The 20779-nt window shown below is 41.0% G+C and overlaps 1 protein-coding gene across 9 annotated transcripts in view; it reads left to right on the plus strand.

Annotated features, from left to right (window-relative positions):
* Positions 1-20779, plus strand: part of SEMA6A (semaphorin 6A) — a 125367-nt gene that overhangs the window by 18002 nt on the left and 86586 nt on the right. The window contains exons 1-2 of one of the 9 annotated variants that reach the window (XM_077138886.1): positions 9823-11637; positions 16693-16983. The exons of 7 other annotated variants lie outside the window; for them this stretch is intronic. The gene's annotated coding sequence lies outside the window, so the exon portion shown is untranslated. Of the gene's footprint in view, positions 1-9822; positions 11638-16692; positions 16984-20779 lie in introns of those variants that run through there. One more of the 9 variants, XM_077138887.1, reaches the window with a different exon arrangement.

The following is a 20779-nucleotide window of genomic DNA, read 5'->3' on the forward strand; positions in this document are numbered from 1 at the left end:
TGAATTTTAGACTCACGCTGTTTGCCCTGAATTGTAGCCTTCCTGTTCTCTGGGAATGCAGAATGCAGAAACTCCAAGATAATAATACTGAGATTTGTTCACTAGCTGAGCTTTCTGTATGCAGTGTTTAGAAAATAGAAAATGTTATATTTGGCATCACAATATTCAAGAATTTTCACTAACAAAGAGAGCCCGAAGATTTCTGTTAATTTAATGTCTGACTTAAAACCCATGCACAAATTCAAACAAGCCTACTTTGTACACCAGAACTTCCAATTATGTGTGGCATTAGCTGCTTATACCAATAAAGTGAAACTTCCAGTTGTGTCATTGACTTTAAATCTTTGTTTTTCGCAAAACCTAATGTCTGGACCACTTAACAGCACAGTGCACGGATTTGAAAGGAAAGCCCTATTCTAACTCACCTCTCTCTCCTACCTCACTGAGGTGTAATGAGACAAGAAAAGAAATTGGATGGTTGAAAGAAACAATAAGGACCAAACTGACAAGCAAACACGAGTTAATTCTCACTTTCTCCTTTTGATTATTTAGTCGAATGAGAAATGCCTAGTTCACTCGCAAAAAAAGAAAGTTATTGGTGTGAGGTTAGGGAATGTGCTTACAGTGAGAGTTTAGAAACTGGTATCTCTGGAGATTGGTAACAGGAACCGGGGTCCCTTCTCCCAAGGGGCAGGAAAATTGAGTTCGTTTGGTATTCATCCAAGGTCATGATCATCCGACAGCTGTTGGGTGTTTCTTGTGAAATGGACTTGTGTCCTGGCTGGATGCCGGTGGACAGATGTTCACAACACAAAAACCATCATCAAAATAGGTGCTAATTGGCGTCCCGCTAGGAGATCCCCCAGAAAAGGCAAGATTGGGCTGGAAAATGGGTGGTGACCACCCCAACACCCAGAGCCTGCCCCTCCTGGCTTAACAGGGAAATCGAGCCTTCTCCACGTCAGGGATTTGGGGTTTCCAGACCTCTTGACATAAAGTCTCTAAAAGGCATAGTAAGTTTTTGTATGTATGTATTTGACACTGTAAACCTTTCAGGAAGCCGGGTAAATCAGGGGGTGTTGGAACTTCATGGCCCGCTTCCCACTAAGGCTGGCCTTAAAATGCAGAATTTTCTCCACATATTTGGGTTACTTTGGGTTTTTTTGAACAAATACTTTATAAAAATCATTCCGTCTTACCTTCAAACGGTTCTGTGGGGGCTACTCCATTTCATACCTTTGATTGTAACTGATTGGTAACAGCTGCAGTATATTTTTGGTTAAAAGGGATTTTTGAAAACCTAAATTAGTTTAAGAGGGTATTGGGGAGGGGGGTTCAAACTGATTTGACAATTAACAGTTCGATGGGCTTGCTCCGACTTGTAAAGGCGGCCATTCGCTGTCTTTGATTTCAACAGTTGGACTGACTTCTCAGTGCCAAGGGCACTGTTTGAGTAGAAATTCTCCCCTCTTTGTCTTTCAGTTCCGCAAGTTGCAAAACAAACTCTTAACTCCTGGCTGTTTGCTAATGGAGTCTGTTACCCCGCTATAGACTGATAAATCATAATTTGTCCTTTAAGGCAGGACGTAGTTTTATAATTTGTGAGTGATTTAAAATACTTTTATTGGGTGCTACTGTTCATTGCTTTTTTTTCATGGCCTCAGACAAATATACCGATTAGGACACAAAACACAGAGGCTCCCCTGACTCCACAGAATTGTCTGCTTCTCTGCCACGCAACTTCCCTCTTCACCCATCTGTTGAAACCTCCTTTCCTCACTCCTTTCCACAAAGATCTAAGAAAGCTCCATCTTCCACCCCAGTTCTTTTCCAAAATGTGAAATATATAAACCTAGCTAAGAGGCTGGGCACACTTTGCCATTCATTTCTATAGTTATTTATTTTAAGACTTATAGACTTGGTCCAAGCTGTGTCATGTTGAGTGCAGAAAGATAGCTTACGTCGTGGTTATCCTCCTCGTTGAAAATGGGTTGTTGTTGCTTTATCCCTAACATCTTTCTCTCAGGATTTCTCTGGACCCAAATCACCACCCCCACCACCCCATTTCCATTCTCCAGCGAGGCTCCTGCTCCTGAATGAAAGGCAGCTCTGACTAAGGGAGCTAGAATATGCCCAGCAACCAATGCTAAGTGCTATTGAGTCCATTGTTTGGTGCAAACACTGTGGAGCCAAATCTCATTTTATAGCACAGTGTGTTCTAGGAATTCCACTTCATCAGTACAACAGACCTTCTCTAATGCCTTCCCATTTTCCCCATTTGCTGCTGTCACAGGCAGCGCCACACAGTCCTGCGGCAGGCAATTAGAGTTCACTTCTCTCCAAGGCTCGGCTTTCCCCCATTTGCAAGGGACCACAAGGCATCAGCTGCCATGCTAAATAGACGCTAATGACACCAAAGGTAATCAGCCAACGCAGTGGGCGTGATGGTGTGTTTAAGATTTAATTCCTTTGAGGGATTGAATTTGGAGTTTCACAGGTGGTCTCGCTACAGTGGTTACACTGAGATTCATAAGACATTTGGCTAAAACTAGACTTCGTGAATTTCGAAGCACTTAAGGTGAAAGAGGGGACTGTTTGTGTTTAAAGTGAATATATTAATAAGTCTCCCAACACAGTCACAAAAAGTGGGTCTGATACAAAGTTATATAATGTAGTTTTCAAATGTGCTGTTAGCACTTATTTTTCCACCACAGTTTTCAAAGCAGTTTACTAACTTGTAATGCCATCCCTGATCTACAAATGGAGAAATGTCACTTGGCGACTCACGAGGATTCTTGCAAATGAAAGTCAGCTCCTTTCCTCCTGGACCCTTCTCTATACAGGGACATATTTTCCTCCTGGAGACAGGATCTCCATCATTTGTAATTTATCTATGCCCCCAATCCACATAAAATTGTATTTTCTTAACTTCCCAGCTATTTGGGCAATGGGTGATGGAGAATGTTTTCATTTTGTCACATCTGGCAACACTTGGCACCACTCATGAAATAATTTTCTAGTGTGGATTTGTAGAACTGCCACCATCAATAGCACTTTCACTGTAAGTAAGTGGACGTGTAAATAGTCTTCCCATAGCTGTTCCCCCATGGATGGAATTAGGTACCGAGAGAGATTGCACTTGGTTGCATCCTAATACAACTTCACCTTCAGATTCCTCCGGCCTCTTAGCTATGCTGAGAGAAGAAGAACATTTTAGCGATCCTGACCTCAGAGGATGTCCTTTAGTACCAACTCATTAAATGGCCCTGGGGGTAACCAAGTCATACATTCAAAATTTAATTCCAAAGCTCTTTTACGCGCACCATCTCATTTAATCTTCACAACACTCTATGACACCTGTATTTACCCTGATTTGGAAAAATAAAAGAAACCCTCTGTTCTTGCCTTAAAAAAAAAAAAAAAGTCAATATAAAGTTAGATAGGTGTTTTTGTCATTTTGCTCAAATGTTGTACTTTGTAATTATCAGATTGGCAGATGAAAATAACATATTGAAAAGGATTGTTGTCTGTAAGATACAAGCCCCCCCCTTTTTTATTTAAATTTTTGAACATCAAAGAAAGTGTCAGGCTGCTGGTACTGTTACAGTACACACGCTGGGAAATTTTAAAGAGAGAACAAAGAACACCACTTACCTTGCAGTGCTCTCCTGTTGAGTTGGGAATTCTTAGACGGGTGTCAGTGACATTTGGCCGGTAGTAGTTGCCAGGCCAGTTTTTTTTTTTAACTTTTTATTTTGATGCCTAGGTTTTTTGTTGTCACCGTGTCCTCGGGTTAATGTAAATAATGGCAGGCAGGCTGAGCCTGACTCCCAGGAGATCCAGTGGCAAGCATCAGGCAGATATTTTCTGAAACCCTACCCGAGGGCGATGCAATGGTAGCTCAGTGGCAGAGTTCTCGCTTGCCATGCCGGAGACCCGGGCTCGATTCTTGGTGCCTGCCCATGCCAGAAACTAAAACAAAAACCCCACCCAAACTGTCAGAAAGCTGAGGTTATCAATCCAGACATCCCAATCCTTAGTGGGATTATGGGTGTCCCTGTGGTTATAGCATGCTTATGTTTAATTGCAAACTGGAAGCTGATAGAGCAAACTTGTAATGATAACCTCTGAGGTACCTATTAAGTCAGAATTTGATAATCAGGTCAAAACTTAGGGGTGTATGGAAGGTAAGCAAGCCAGCAAATGGTGTGCACATGAGAAGAGAGAGTGTGCACTGGTTATATGGGATCCAAATCCACATTTCACCCACAACACTAGCTGTGTGGCTTCAGGCAAACTACCTAACCTCCCTGTGCCTCAGTTTCCTCCTCTGTAAAGTGGAATATTAATAGCATCTGCCTTCTAGGGGCACTGTGAGGATTGAATGAGTTATATATATATATATATATAAAGTCCTTGAACTATGCCTGTTACACAGTAAGTCCTAGATGAGTTGTTTCCTATTTGACAATTTTCCCTCCCAATCTTTTGTTCACGTAAACATGCTAACAAGAGGTGAGCTGCAGAGAAAATGTGTGCAGGGGTACGCTTGAGAAGTTCTCGTAGAAATCGATTCTAGGCTTGAACTGTAACACGGACAAAGTCAGTCTTTGTTGCCTACCTTATTTCTTAATTCCCCACTCAAAGCCCCCCTCCACCCTGTCCCTCCGTCCTCACCTTGGATCCTTCCACCTCCGTTCTCCTTGATCATGGCGCATGCATCATCTCCGCTGTGCTTTATTCATTCCACAAAGCCATTCACCTCTGAGCTCCCCAAGAGCAGAGGTTATACCTTAATTATCTTTATGTTCAGTGCTACATTTTGAACATGGTAATGTTTGCAAAGGACGCGAAACCAAGTTCTCTTTTACAATGTTGGGTTCCCTTCCTAAGGGTGAAATTTTAGACATGAGGCTACAAGGGGGACTGGCTTGCCAAAGAAAGACCTATCTGGCCAGAATCTCTGGGCTTGAGTGTTGGGAATCTACAGGATTCAAATGTCCCTCAGGTGATGATGAGCAGTCAGATATAATTAATCTCCTGGAAACTAAGTCTCCTCATGTGTGAGATGATTAAGGACAGCCATGCCTTCCTCCTCAGGTCTTGGTATGGACCAGATGACGTCGTGTCTACTTTTGAAGCAGTCTAGTGTCCCAGGTAGACCTAAGGTTATTAGACTGTGAGATGGGAGCATCTGGTGTGCTGACTGTTCTCAGACCACACAGGGGACAGAATCCACTGGGCACATGCTGACAGGTCCCCCAGGAGCTGGTCCTGGGAAAAGAGGATTAAGTCGGCACTTCTAGGGGAAATCTCTCCTTCTCCGTCTCCTTTCGTGGTTCAGTAAAGCCAGTGAAGGCCAGGCTTCAGGGCTCCAGCCCCACCGCAGGGTTCTCTGTACCATTAGATAGTGTCAGCATTGGCACTTTTGGAGTATTATTTAACAGACCTGGTTTCAAGTTCAAGAACTGTAAGGTGGCACGGTGGAGTCAGATAACCTCACGGAGCGTCGCTCATCGTTATATTTCCTTTTCTTAAAATAATCCAGACATTGCTGACAGCGTGAAATTTGTGACTAACTGTCAGGAGATATGGGTATTTTGCTTTGAAAATAAAAACCAAGGAGGCTTAGAGGTAGTCATGGAAGGTATTCTTATGGAAATTAATAACCTTGAGTAATTGGGGGACACATATGATATTTATATTATAAAATGATAATGAAAAGACGATAGCTTAAAATGCCTTTTGAAAAATGGACTCTGACCATCAACTCTTTTTCACTCAAACCCTAAAAGGAGGCAATTCCTTATTTCTATTTGGTCCAAGGTTTAGGATCCATCGCTGACTTAAACATGATGTTACAATGCCCCATAAGCCAGGGAAAAAGTATTTCTGGGCCACAGGTAACTGAATTGTGCTTGTGCTGTGACCAACCCCACAGGCAGCTCTGCCTCTGCAAATAAGTATTTATGATTGCTGCATGAATATTGCCAGATCGTTCTGATTATTGTTTGCATACTATTAAATGCTCCGAAAAGTCTTATAATTTATATTTGACATGAACAATGTGGGGGGAAACTCTCGTGAATTTAGCGAAAATGGTATGCCGCAGTCTTGTTCTTACTAGAATAGTTTTCAGTGGCGTGTTTTGTTAACAATAATTAGATATTTATGCCTCATTAGAAAAGGAGAGTGTAATTTCCTGCTTATTATAAATGAAAGCATTTTTATTTCACGTCTGCAGTCTCCAATCTCTGTTCAGTATTGCCAGAGGTGAAAAGAAAATTCACCCTCCTAATGCCAGGGTGAGGGGATGGGCAACTGGGAAAAAAATGTCATGGGTGGTTCCAACCGTATCTGCATGTGAGTTCCCCATCTTTTCCCACCTCTTCTGAATGTCACCAGGATTTTATGGGAGCCTGGTCTTCTCCAAGAGGTAAACAAGAATCATCAAGATCCTTCTTTTTTTTTTCTCTGTTTGTTATATGGCGGGGTCACATTTCATTATTTTCCCCGTGTGTATCCCATTATTGCAGCACCAGTTGTTGGATTTTTGTTTTTTTGTTGGTTTTTTGAGGAAGTGCATAGACCTGGACTCGAACCCGGGTCTCCTCATGGTAGGCGAGAATTCTACCACTGAACCTCCCTCGCATTGCCCAAGATTCTTCTGCTTTTATCTCTCTTCAGGCCCCAGTTTCTGTTCCAGTATCTGAAACCTCCATACACTATGTGCTAGTACAAAACAGAACCTATCCCACTGCTAAGGCCAAGCCCTCAGGTTCCGATTCAGTCACTCAACTGATTGAGGCTTATATAGACTTATAAAAATAACTTCTTGGTGATATTATGAAAATTTCCTATATAATATCTTTTCTTTTTCAGAATTTCTGCAGACATCTAAAGGATGAGTCATCAGGTCCATTTTGCTGCTTGCTTATAATGATTTTTGTTTGTTTGTTTTTTGCTTATAAAGATTTTTATTTTTATTTTTCATTGATTCATCAGTGAGCCTAAAAGTTGCATATTTGTTCTTCCCATCAGCTAGCACTAAGGACCTTTAAATCAGTGCTTTATAGTATTATATCTCCAAAGATCATGCTTCATTTATTGTACCCTTCTTTCTAGAGGTAGAAATTATAGACAGAGAAGGCTGGGCCGGTCCCATTAGTCCTTTAATTTCTAAGGCAGCATTCACGGGCAAATAAAGTTTTAAATGTTTGCATAATGAAAACATGGTTGTTGGGTATGGTTTACAGAATGGACTGGGGCAGAGCAGAAGTGTTTTAAGATGAGCTGAAGCCATGTAGTAAAAGAGAATAAGGTTTTCTTTTTCTGTGTTTTGTTGATTTGATATAATCTGTGGGCTAGTTGTTTGTTTCCTTGCCTCAGTTTGCATATTGAAAAGGGGATTTTTGAAAACATATTTTAAAATCCTTCAGCTGAAGAAGCTACCTTAATGAAGAATGTATTATTTAAGCTGCAGCAATAGCTTGTGCCGGGGTAAACACCATTGTATTTTATGGGATGCAAATTGAAAAGAGCTTTGAAAGGATCACAAACACTGGAAGACCTGTTTAATAATTCCTGACTATCAAAAGCCCTGAGATGTGTTGGCAGCCCGTGGTGCCCCTGCAGAACCCATTGCCAAAGTTGTCTGTGGGGAATGACATGCACAGTTTCTGTTCTCCCCAGCAGGAGCTTGGAACTTCCCTCCACATACCACCCAAAAGCGACTTTTCTGCTCGTGTGACAAGAAATGTGACATTTACTAAAATGTGCCATGAGCCTTGAGAACCATTGTTCAGCCGATCTGGACATGGCAGCTAAATGGACAGTACCGGGAACCTGCCAGTCTTCCCTGGAAGCAAGACTAATGGCCCATAAATCAAATCTCAAGTCAGGGGTAAAAGAAGCCGTCCAGGAGGGTGAAGGCCTTATAAACTGACCCCAGCCATTCTACAGTGCTCAGCTGTGCTGAAACTCACGGAGTCTGGAATTGACTCAATATCCATCAACCACCTCCCACAAATGGGACAGCTAGGGGGCTTCTAGGCTTCCCTTTCCGCGGTGTGAATGTGAGGGATAAGGCAGGTGGTCTTACCCCGTAGCCGTCATTGGTATGGAGCTGGAGAGCCCCATACCAGCACGAAAGGTATTTCCAAGGCAAAGGTGCAGCGCTTTTAAAGATGGCATTAATTTGCAGCCTCTGAAAGCACTTTAGTTCCTCTCAGAGAACAGCTTACATATTGCAAAGTTCTGGATATAATACACCTTAATTAATAGCGCCGATCATGTTCCCTCCTTATTTGCAGAATGCTTAACATTCACGGGTGTTGACTCAGGGGATCATTTGGCTTCTTTTATTAAGTATCAGATATACAGCAGTTTACATCATTGGATTTTCTCCTCTGGTTTCAATCCAAAGAAATTAGCCAGTCATAATGCTTGCTTCTTAGTAATACTGTAATGAAATTAAAGCTTTATGGATATAACAAAGCCTTTTTCTTAATCAGTACCTTACTTAAGAGCATATTAATCAGATAGTTAAGTAATGAGGAAAAAACTGATAAATGTTTTTCAAACAGCCCTTTTCACCTTAAAAATGAATGAAAGCCACTGTTTTCTGATAATGCACACCTCAAATTTAATAGCATTGCAAATTCTTAGGAGTTAATTTCAAATATTTGAATAATGAAAAATAAAAAAGGTGCAAGTGCAGATTACTTGGAAGGGTTTAGCACATGCCGTGGCTAGCAATCCAATTAAATTGACCTGGAAGAAAGTGATCATAGCAAAAATATCCATCAGTGCCAGAAAAACCAGTGAGGTTTTCTAGCAGTATTAGTACTGTCCCTTCTCAGGTCACTTGGTGCATGTGCCCAGGTTGTCACCTATCTTTGCTTGAATACCACTAGAATAAAAAAGATACATTTTTAAAAGGCTACTAGATTTTTAAAAAATACTTTTTAAAGTCCTGGAGTAGCAGGAAAAAATGATACGAAGGCAAAGAGCAAACAGAATGACTTCATGGAAATCAGGCAACAAGTCTAAGGAAAAACAATTGGTTTGGAACCTAAAGTAAATTGAGCATATAACACCTTTCCACTCTGTTCCCTTTTCTTTTTGTTTTTCATGAAAATCTATATTTATGGAAAAGTCAGTTTATTGCTTATCAGGCTAAAGCTTGTGTTTACTCAGACTAGCGATAACGAGCAATAAAAAGAGGTGGGGATGGCTAAAGAGCTAGGCAATGGAATCGGGGAAAATGGGTGGGCTCAGGATGGTTTGCAGGCTCTCACAAAAGTTTTGAAAGCTTTGTAGCATCTTCCATGCTATGTTCATTGCAGGGGGTTTAGAGGAGAATCTGGGTAATGCGTATGGGAGCTACTGGCTCCCAGGGAAGAGCTCCCAGTAATTATCTCATTATATCCCTATGGTTAGATGGGCAAGTGATCTAAAACCTGGCTACTCAAAGTGCGGTCCACGACCAGCATCATCAGCATCACCTGAGAGTGCATCCAAAATGCAGATGCTCAGGCCCCATATTGGGCTGATTAGATCTGAATCTGCATTTTAGCAAGGTGTTCAGGTGACTGGCATACATGTTTGATGTTCAAGGAGCATTGTGCAACAGGACACGTGGGCACAAGATATGAGGACACGTAGAGCTCAGGGTACAGGGGTCTTATCTTAGAAGAAGGAGGAGCAGAACATAGGGTCAGCTGTCAGCTGCCCTATCTTTAGTGCCCTGGCTAACTACATTGTAGGGATGCGGTTGCGTTTGTTAGGAGCTTATCTTTGGAGATGTACAAAAAAAAAAAAAAAAAAAAATCAGAGTGTGTCAGGGAAGTAATTGCCAGGACTTTGACTTGTTTGCGCCTGTGGCTCAGGATGAGCCCATTATTGCCTAATTGCCTCAAGGTCATGTGGGCAAATGTAGCTGAGGTTAGAGAGCTGGGTGATTAAAAATAGTGATCCTAATCTTAATGGCCTTTAGGATTATGGTTATCACCAGGGTTGGAACGTTGACTCCAGCAAACCAAGACTCTGCCCCTGTATGCACGTATACATACTTATTATTAAAATTGTTTATCATTTCATTAAAAGCTGCTTGCTTCCAAAAAGCTTTACAGCCTTTTAAGAACAATTTAAATCATCATAACAGCCTCTTGAGATATCCTTGATTTTAAAAGGCAAATGAGGATTTCTCCAGTCACCCCTGCAGATTGGGATAGGCTGGATAAACTGATGCTTCTTCAGAGCTGGCTGTTTTCAAAGCAGATCGCCCATGGCATCTGACCCGCATCTCTGAGCCCTCCCCCACACCCCACCTCCTGAGAGATTGGACCCTCTCTCCCCTCCTCTTTTCTGCTCAAAGTTGCCATTCTTTAGAGCAACCAAATGCATTTGATAGTATGTGAACACTCTCCTCTCCTGCAACAGTTTCCTGTAACAGTGAAGGATGCAGCTAAAACCTTTGCCACTTCACCTTTCATGCCAAAGTCTAAAAGCAATAAATACTGAGCTAGAGAAACATTGACTAGAAGTGATGATATCACAGTAATTACAAATCTGTCTTTGTCTTTGTAACTTTTTGATATAATGCTCTCAGTCCTGTTCGGCAGGCAGAATCCATTCTCAGAGTCGGGGGGGGGGGGTGTCTCCCAAGGAGAAGTACAGGAGGAAGCCACAGGCTGTATGGGTACTCTGAATTGTGACGGATCCCTGCCTGGGAAGAGGTTTGAGAAGGAAATTCCTCAGTGATTCTAAGAACTAACTTTAACAAGGAAGGGCCACCCATGGCGACTGCTGTTGGAAAGAGTGCCTGCAACTTCCTGAAAAGGGTAATAAACCAGAAGTGCAAATATATTGCTAAAAGAAGGACTAGAGTATTCCCAGGCTTTCCAGTTACTCAAGTTGTTTCTTGGAAACATTAGGGAGAATTCTTTTTTCCTGTCTCTATCATGGTGCATTTAGTCTTCATGTGAAATCCAGCAGAGAACACTGACTGCCATACTAGTAAGATCTTCCAAACATTTTAAGAGCTGCCCAAAAGATAAAAAAGACCTCAATGGAAAAGTTCAGAATGCCAGAGAACCTGCAAAATCTACTGCAAAAGTGAAAAGGGCTGGTTTTGAAATGAATTTAAAGACGCTAGAGACTCGATAGGAACGTTGAGCCTTGACCACATTATCCCATTCTCCGAACACATCTGCTTACCTTATCATAGAGTTCCATTCACTTTTCCTTTGCTTCTGCCAGCACAAACTCATGTCAGCATGCAGGAGGGGTATCTGAATTAACAGCCCTGTCAGGTCAGGAAACTGGTTGGACTATAAACCTTTGGGGAAGATTAAATGGTCATGTGTCGGTCCATCTTGACCACTGTGTGTGCTTTAAAAATGAAATTATCGGCCTTCTTTAAGAAGGTCATAAGTGTAAAAAAAATCTCTTTAAAAAAAGTAACAAGTCTATATGTTAAGCATAACTTTTGTTTTTATATTAGTGGGTATTTCTATGGAGTCTGATATGTTTCACGAGCAGTCAGTCTTAATCCAGGAAGAAGTATTTTAAGCTGAAATTCAAACCAAGGAAAACAAAAGGTTAAAGCAGTTCTGCACTCTGAACTCAGAAAAGGTGAGCATTGAGAGGTTTCAAGTGGGAGAAAACCCTCCTGAACTGGGTGATTTTGTTCACGTGGCTATACGGGGGATTCACTGAACCGAGGGTCCTTGTGAAAGCTTTCCAAAAACTATTAAGTAAAATTTAGTTAGTTATGAAATAGAAAAGCAGCACTTCTAACTGGATTGAGAGGAATCCAGTTATAGTTATAGTGTAGAAAAACCAGTTATCCTTTCTGTAGTAGTGAAAAATGAAACTGACATCATATTGAAAGAGAAAAGCTAGTAATTTCTGGCTTAGGGGAAATAAAACCTTCAACTTTATGACATGCTGCTTGGGCTCCGTGAGTATTCACATAAACGTACATTCATGGAATCTCAGTATTATAAATGAAAAATAATGGTGCTGTCTCCAGATTGACATAAATAAAAAACAGGGAGAGTGTTCCAGGAGTGCTGAAACCTCTGGAAATAATGGAAATGGTCTCTAGCCCCCTTTTCTCCTAGGAAATGAAGATATGAAGCAAGGAATAAAGCAGTGCTAATGGAAGGGACACTGCTGCCCTCACTTCCTTACTCATTGTGCCACTGAGTGACAGACACTTGCTGTCCCTTCAAGCATGAAGCAGGAACCAGCTTTATGCATGGTTTCAAATAATGCTCACTCCCACACTCTGATCCCTCGACCTTTCCTGGCACTAACCACTATTTGCAAATGATCAAACTTCACCTCCAAAGAATCCGAAGTCTTTATTGGAATCTTGGCGTGATGTTTGACTTTTTAATTTTTTTAAAAATTTAAAAAATTTAAAAATTTAAAAAATTTCTTTGCATCGTTTCTTTGATGCAGTGGATGGATAGATGGATCCAAGTTGCTTTCAAATTCCCTGCAGTCTAAAGTAAATGAGAGGGAGGAAACAAATGTTTTCCTGCTAATGAAAGATAAAGGGACAACTAGGATCTTTTAAACAAGATTATTAAAGATTATATTAATAATATATATATATATTGTTATTATATACATATACATACAAACATACATATATATATATATATGTAAAGAGATGGAGGAAGGAATGCCGTGGAAGGAAATAAAACACAACAGAGTGATGAAGAGGAAAAAGGTCAATGCTGAGTGTCCTTTAGAAGAAATTTTATTTCTCAAGGAAGTGCCTAGCTTTCTGTCTTACTTTAACACCAGAAAATTGGTCAGTTACGGGAACCGGCTTTCTTGCGTAACTCCTGGACTGTCATATTATTTCGTTAGCAAACTGCGTCATAAAGGATGTAAGAAATGGTCATCCAATACTCAAAAAGTCTTGAAAATGATTCACACCGATTCCTGTATGTCAAGTGAAGAAGCGATCTGAATGGGATCTTAATTCCTAGGGTTCTCCTGGTTACCGTTCCAGCAGCAAGAACAGAAATCCTCAGAAAGCAGGGAGAGAAAATGAATGGGCAGACCCCAATGCGTATGCCAAGATATGGCATGTGCTTCTGCACATGAGACTTCTCAACTGGATAAATAAAGCATCTTAAAAGAACCTTAGGTTTTCTTCTGCCCTAGATACCCATTCATGTGTAAGATGTTACCAAGTTTACTGTAACTATTAATTAGCTTTTGAACTTGTAATGACAATAATGCAAGCTTAGCACTGACAGAATGAACTTGTGTGGGTGGCCTTTTGACTTAGGACCTTGCACAGTAATTAACCCTTTCTTCAGTCATGCTAGTCTGGCATTGCTGCCTTTCTAGAATGTTGTTTTTAAATGTCATCAAATGCTAGAAATTGCAAAAAAATAAAATAAAATAAAATAATAACAATAATAATAACAGTCATTTTGATGGCTCAGCCCACACCAAATAGATAGTGTAGTATTTATAAAAACAACAAACAGGTGTAAATGAAAACCCACAGTGTTAATTTGAACTCTGCCAGATTTAGATGCACTGGACACGTCCATTATCACTAATTAGCAGTCTGTGGGAGCCAGGTCAGCCTGTGATTCAACTGTTGACCCTCCACCCCTACCCCTCAACACTGTAAATCTACGTGAATGCTATCAAGTGTTTGCAGCCTGAGAAAGGCATGATACAGAACTGATTCCTGTGTCTTGCCCCAGATAGTACCCAGCAGGGCAGAACAATCTCCCAGTGTGAGTTATTTATGTTGTCATCTCAACGTTATCATGATTGCAGATTTTATAGTTTTGGGATATTCTGAGAGCTTTGACATCAGTTCAGTGTTGCTAATGGAAAATGTTATTTACACGAGACTTTTTCCTGTCTGTGTTCAACCAAGTAGAAATACTGTCATCGAAGTGCCAAAAGAGGCTGATATGAGTAGAAGTTTTTGGCTGGTATTGGTGCCAGCCACATGAGCATAAAGTGCTAAGGAAGTCATGGGAGAAAAAAAAATAATAGTTTAGGCCAAGTTTTTTTTTTTTTCCTCTCTCTCCCTCATGGTATAAGATTTTGCATCTAACATATGCATACACACACAACATCAGTCTATATGAAATATGAAGGGTTCATGATTATAAGCAAACAAGGAATTGGGAATCTTTGCACAAAACCGTAGGGCAAGGTCATGCCTCACCCCCTTATCTCGCCATAGAAAATGGTTCTGCTAGTGAGAGATTGAAGTAGCACATGGGAATGAGGGGGTCGTTTATTCCTTCTAAGTCTCGGAGAATGACAACGGTGCAGTCCCTCCCAAGAGGAGTGACTGAAACACAAGCTGCGGTTAGACGTTAGGGGATCTTTGTGAATTACCTGGAGCTGAAGTTTGTCTAAGAAAAGAGCTCTCCAACGTGGCAGATACAGAAGACAGCCTCCTGTGCTGGCTTAGCATAAGTTAGTAATGATGTCCAGTTTGGTCTACATTTAAGACATTTTTTTTTTTTTTCAACATGGGCAGGCACCGGGAATCGAACCCGGGTCCTCAGGCATGGCAGGCAAGCATTCTTACCTGCTGAGCCACCGTGGCCTGCCCTACATTTAAGACATTTTTTACTCACCTGTTTTTAAAGTGGTATTTGAAGGTATTTTTGTGACTCAAAAGGATGAGAATGGCTAATTTTCCCAGTTGAAAAGAATGTATATCTTGATACTGCAATAACTGAAATCCCTGAAAACAATGAGTACTTGAATCCCATCTCACTCTCTGAAGAAAATATCAGTCAAAACCAGCATTTAAAGACATTCACTTGATCATATCAGGAACCAAAAGTTTGCAAATACAAGAAAAGGAGTTCTATAAAAATAAAGCAGTTTACACAAGAAAGTAAAAAGAAATGAACACATAATGGATAGGAAGACTAACAGAAATATAGTGAGATCAGAACATTCTCAAGAACGCTTACTCAATCTAAAAATTAACCATACAGAACAAATGTAATATGCTGCATATCAAGTGTGAATTTAAGATACTTTGGGTGGGCCACGGTGGATCAGCAGGCAGAGTTCTCGCCTGCTATGCTGGAGACCCAGGTTCGATTCCTGGTACCTGCCCATGTTGAAAAAAAAAAACTTTGGGAAGAATAACTGACATGACTGATGACATAAATAATTAAAATTTTACATAAAAATCAAGAGGTGGGTGGTGTGACAGTGGCTCAGTGGTAGAATTCTCGCCTGCCGTGTCCGAGACCCGGGTTCAATTCCCGGTGCCTGCCCATGCAAAAAAAAAAAAAAATCAAGAGGTTAAAAACGTCCAGGACAGAGGTAAAATAATATCTAAAACATAAAATATCTAAACGTCAAAGACTCTGTAAATCTGATAATCTGAAAGTGTACCACTGATGGAAGAGATGCTTCAATTCTTGTGCTGCAGATCAGATTATTGAAGGAAATCCATCAGTTATTTTGCAAGTGTGTAGATGAGGAAATTAATTCAGCAGAAATTTTAAAAAGGCAACACATGTTGGTTACAGGAGTTCTTAAAATATATTGCAATAAAGATCAAGGTTACTGTACTGGAATATTGGGAGCTAATTCTTTGAGGAGTAACCTAAGAGAGTAGACGGCAGCTCTGCACATGCACCCAGTACAGCTGCAGAGACCAAGAAAGATTCTTACAAATAATGACTATCAATGATTTATTTAGTTAGCTTGCAAAACATGGAGAATGCTTTTATAGCACTGTCAATTATGGTGCCCCCTCAAGAGTCTACAGCTCTTTAAGAGCCCTAGAATTAGGAATATGCAACATACATTCCAGGAGGAAAACTACATAACAACTCAGTAGTGGCTCTGCTTTAGGTAGCAGAACCCCTGCATAATGCTTGCCCAGTTCATTCCTTAAAAACCCCCGATGCAAAAAAGAATTGTTTCATTTAGCGCCAAAGAAAGAAATGCTCTTTGTTGTAACTTGCAGGGGGTGAGGATGTTGAATTGTGGAATAAACATCTATATGGTTTAGATGTTTACAATTACACCTTCCATAAAACAAAGAAGAATTTGCTTGATTGCAAAATACACACTTGAAACGATATTTTCTTAGTAGCGATGAATGAGTTCCAAAGGAAAGCATGCCTAAGGCGGTGCGACGGTGGCTCAGTGGCAGAATTCTGGCCTGCCATGCCAGAGACCCGGGTTCGATTCCTGGTGCCTGCCCATGCAAATAAAAAAGCATGCCTAGCTCTGAGAATACATTTACAAAAAGCAATAATAGTTTAGCAAACATGTATACAAAAGAGAAGGAAAAAAAGGAAAGTCTAGAAGATATACAGGCAACAACAGCATGGAAATGGGGTGCCTGTGTGACCTGATAGCCTGGGGGTATTGTAAGTGGAGGGGTTCGAGAATGGGGTAATAATGGTCACTTCTCTATAATGCTTAATGAGTTTTTTTGTTTTTGTTTTGTTTTGTTTTTTTGCCCAAAGAGAGTCATCATGTATTATTTATATAATTAATATAAGTAGATGAAAAAAAGCTATTAAGATGTCTATCCTGACAGATGAGTAACACTTGTAAGATACCAGACCAAAATATTACAAAATCTGTAGTGGGGGAGAAAAAAAACCCCACATCTAACAATATCTACTGAAATTCTCTTCCTCTAAACAGAGTTACCCTAAGAATACATGTAAAGTGTGTAAAGTGATGGTCCTGAAAGAGCATTGGAACACATGGAACGCAAAGGACCTGAAAGTAACTCATTATCTCAGCCATCTGAGCTGGCTCCACCTGTGTGAGTCAAACACTCAGGTTGGTAAGCAGCCAACCAAGTCAGTGCATCAGGACACTCACAGCCCATCAGAAAAAAAAGTTACAAAATGAGTAATGTGAGGAGAAGAAAACATTAAAGGATCCACAAACACCTATTGCTAATACTGGAGCAAACCAACCATTGAGCCAGTAAAGGTAGATGATATTCATGATACTTGTGTGAAGGCAACAGATTATTTGCACCAAGCATTTGGGCAAAGCTTTAAAGAACAGATAAAGTAATACAACTTTGTATACTTATTCCCCATATGCTTATTCAAATACCTTCATGGTCATTGCCTGCTTCCTCCGTGTTACATTCTTTCTTTCTTTTTTTTTTTAAATGTATTAAAATTTCACAGAAGATGAAAATATCACTGCTACTAATAATAGCAACCTTTGTTGTAACCAGCGTTTGGGGGCTTGCTAAATATTTGCTCATTTAATCTTTGCCGTGACCTTCATGGCAGGTGTTGCTATTATCCCCAATCTTGAGTTGTCAGTTGAGATTCTGAAAAGTGCAGGAATCCTTGCCTATGTCGCATAACTGACAAATGGCAATGCTGAGGATGTAAGTTCAGATTGGTCTCATGCTGATGTCCACGATACTAATTACTGGTCTTGTCCGATCTCTAAACACTGCCTCCCACGTCAACAGGCAGGGCAATATGGAAATGCCAGGACACCCTTTCTAAGAGGCATTAAGAACTTGTTCATTTCAGAAGTATCTGTGTGTCATCTGGCAAGTCACTCAACTTCTCTGGAAACACAGACTTCTCTACAGGCTGAGAGTGGTGGTTTAAATGCTCTCTCGTCCCTCCTAGCTCTACCTTTTTTGTAAGTCTATTTTCTATTACTGCCCTACTCTCAAAAAGAAAAGTATTTGTTGTGAATAAATACTAGTTTCCTATTGATAGGTCCATGTGGTGCAAGCATGTTCGTGTGTGTGTATGATTATTGCCAAAGAAATTTGCATCAAAAAACACGAGTCAAAATACTTCTAATTGCTGCAGTTGCTGCTTCTGGTTGGGTAGCTGTTCCAAACACTGGGCTGCTCTTATTATGGACTTGATTTTAAGGCACGCCTATTTTTTTTCACACGTGCTCATACAATGTCCATCTTGCCTCTCCTAACAGCCCAGGAGCCTTGAACTTGGAGCCACCAACGTCCTGCCTTTGTAAAGCACAAAAAACACCGGGTTTTATTTTTTTAATTGCATGAGGCCTGAATAAAAAGCCCTTCCACGGTTCAGAGGCTGCTTGCATTGCAAAGCTGTTCCTTGACTGCTGAGAACCTCTTGCTGCTGACAATTCAGTACCTGAAGGAAACTCTGCATGTCAAGCTAGTCAGAAGTTGCAGGAGCTGGGACTTTTGCCAGTGTCCTCAGTGGAAGTTTGGGTCTTTTTTCTTGGTCAAACCCTAATACGCATATTGCAGTTTTGTTGGTGTTTTTGTTGTTTGCCTGCCAGCATTTGTTTCACAATTTTATTGCAATAATGTCTTCCCAACCAGGCTGGCACTTAGGGACTTTTTTCCCCTGTTTGGGTCCCACCTCTGTGAAATGTACAGTGGGACTTTGATCGGTTATAGTCCACTCACAGTTAGTAATCCATCGCTGGGTGCACTGGGTTCCCAGGACTCTCTCTTGCTCCCTAGGACAATGTTTCTTTCTTCACCAAGCTGATGGTAAATACCTGGTCAGCCTCATCTATTTAAAACCAGCCAAGCAGGAATCCTAGTGCTGGGGAGAAGATTCTTTTGTTGATAAATAAACAATGGACTGCAGCTCTTCCTAACTAAAATTACATTCCAATCACCCCTAAAATAGTACCAAAGGACTAATCTAATTCCACATGTGGAATGAGGGGTGAGGGGACTAAAGACAAATTCGCTGTTTGCTTTACTACTGAGCCTAACATTTGTTTTCATAACTGATGATTCCAGAGAACTTTCCTATGGAAAAGAAATTATCATGTTCCTTTGCAGGTAGACAGAGCTGGGTGAACTCATAGCCAGGTGGCAAATTATTTCCTTTTGAGTAAATATGATTGAGTCGATTGAGTTGTTTTGGGGTTGGCATTTCATTTTTTTTAAAGTCTTTTAAAATGCCTTAAAAAAACCAAAACACCATGCAAAATCACATTCTATAGATTTAGTTTCTAATATCTTATGTAATATGGTTAATACCGTAGTAGGTGTTTTGTATTTATATGTTTTATTTCTTATTCATAGGAAATTTATTATTTCGTGGGAGATTCATAATGTGTAGGAGAAATCTCTTAAGCAAAAGCTCCTCCCACCACCTGCCGCCCCGTAGTCACAACATGACCTTTTTAAAAGCGGAACATTTGCTGGAAGGCACTACATATTTTGAATCGCCTTCTCAACTCAGCCGCAGCCAGGCCCTTGAGGGTGTGTAGGGCCGCTTTGGAACCAGTCAACATAAATGGTGATGCATTATGGCTCCAGTTCAACTTTAGCTGATTGTCTGTAATTCCTTATCTCCCTAGAGTTAAAGCCAGCCTTCTTTCCAGCCTTTTCCTGCTCTCAGCCCTGTTACCCTGTATTTCTGCCTGGAAACAAGGTCAGGACAACTGTGATACGACCATGATCACAAAAGAGTTCCAAATTCACAAATCACGCACCTACCAAAAACTCATGTTGCTTACCTGTAAGTGCTCACAGCAACCTCCTTAAACCCCCAAGCGTTTTTAATCACCACTACAGTTTCTATTGTCTCCGCCGAAATCCTTCCTGTCCTCTTCTCCTAACCAGCTGTGAAGCCAACTTTGCGATTGAAAAGGACTTGCAGTTCTGCATCTCACTTTCAACCCAGCTTCTCTGTTTTCCTGACCAGGTCAGTGACCTTATTACTTGGTCAAACTTCTGCCTCTCCTGTCTTGGAAAAACTAGCCCGCCCCCTTCATCAACTGATTAAACTCCTCCTTTCAGGTTTTTGTGTCCAGGGCTCCTGATCTCTCCTGTGCTAGCAGCAGTTCTATTCCCTTCTTCCTTCTTTCCCACTACTTGTCACCACTCCCAACACAGTGTATGTGCCTTTCCTTAGAACCACGTTTGCTTACGAAGGATATATATTATGCTAAATGCTTTTCTCCAAAGTGGCCTGATATAAGCATATGCAAGGATGAGTAAAGAATTTCAAATGCAAGAATGCAAGAAACCGTAAAATTTGAATTTCTTCAGTTACTCTTTATTGAGTTATTTCTCTGGTCAGGTTTCTAGAAAGGTCTTCTATAGAAAACGTATAAAGCTTTCATGTGTTCATTCGTTCATTCATTCATTCATTCATTCAGTAACCATGTGCCCAGATACTGGGTTAAGCCCTAGAAGTGCCTATGATTCAAACAGGACATGATTGCAGGACTCAGAGCCCACAGCCTAGCGGGATCAAAAGGTAATTCATCCATAAGTGTCCAAGTGCATTAGCCATTATCGCGTGAGGCCGCTACCAGAGGGAATGAACGGGTTGCCATGAAAAAGAGTGCTGTGGTGAAGAGAGAGTCTTAAGAACCCACGTGGATGGCTTGGGCATGGTAGTTCTCTCTGAGGAGGTGCATTGGGAGCTAACACCTCGAGAAAGAGGAAGAGCCAGCCAGGAGAACCCGGGAGGAAGAGCTTTCTAGATAGAGGGAGTAGCACAGGAAAAGCCTCCGGGCCAAAGGAGCTCCAAGGTGTCTGAAGACCCTAAAGACAGTTTGTCTGGCATAAGGCAACCCCAGGCTGCAGGCCATGTTAGGGATACCATGGGCTGTTCTAATTGCAGTGGGAAGCATGGAAGGGAAGTGACAACATCTGATTCACGCTGCACAGGTATGAAGGTCAGCAAGTCAAAGTGGGTGGCCCCAAAGAGACAGAAAAGGGGACAAACTCAAGCTATGTTTAGGAAGAATCAAACAAGACTTGCTGAGTTAAAACCATTGGATT

The sequence above is a fragment of the Tamandua tetradactyla genome, chromosome 21, assembly GCF_023851605.1.
Source record: "Tamandua tetradactyla isolate mTamTet1 chromosome 21, mTamTet1.pri, whole genome shotgun sequence".
NCBI lineage: Eukaryota > Metazoa > Chordata > Mammalia > Pilosa > Myrmecophagidae > Tamandua > Tamandua tetradactyla.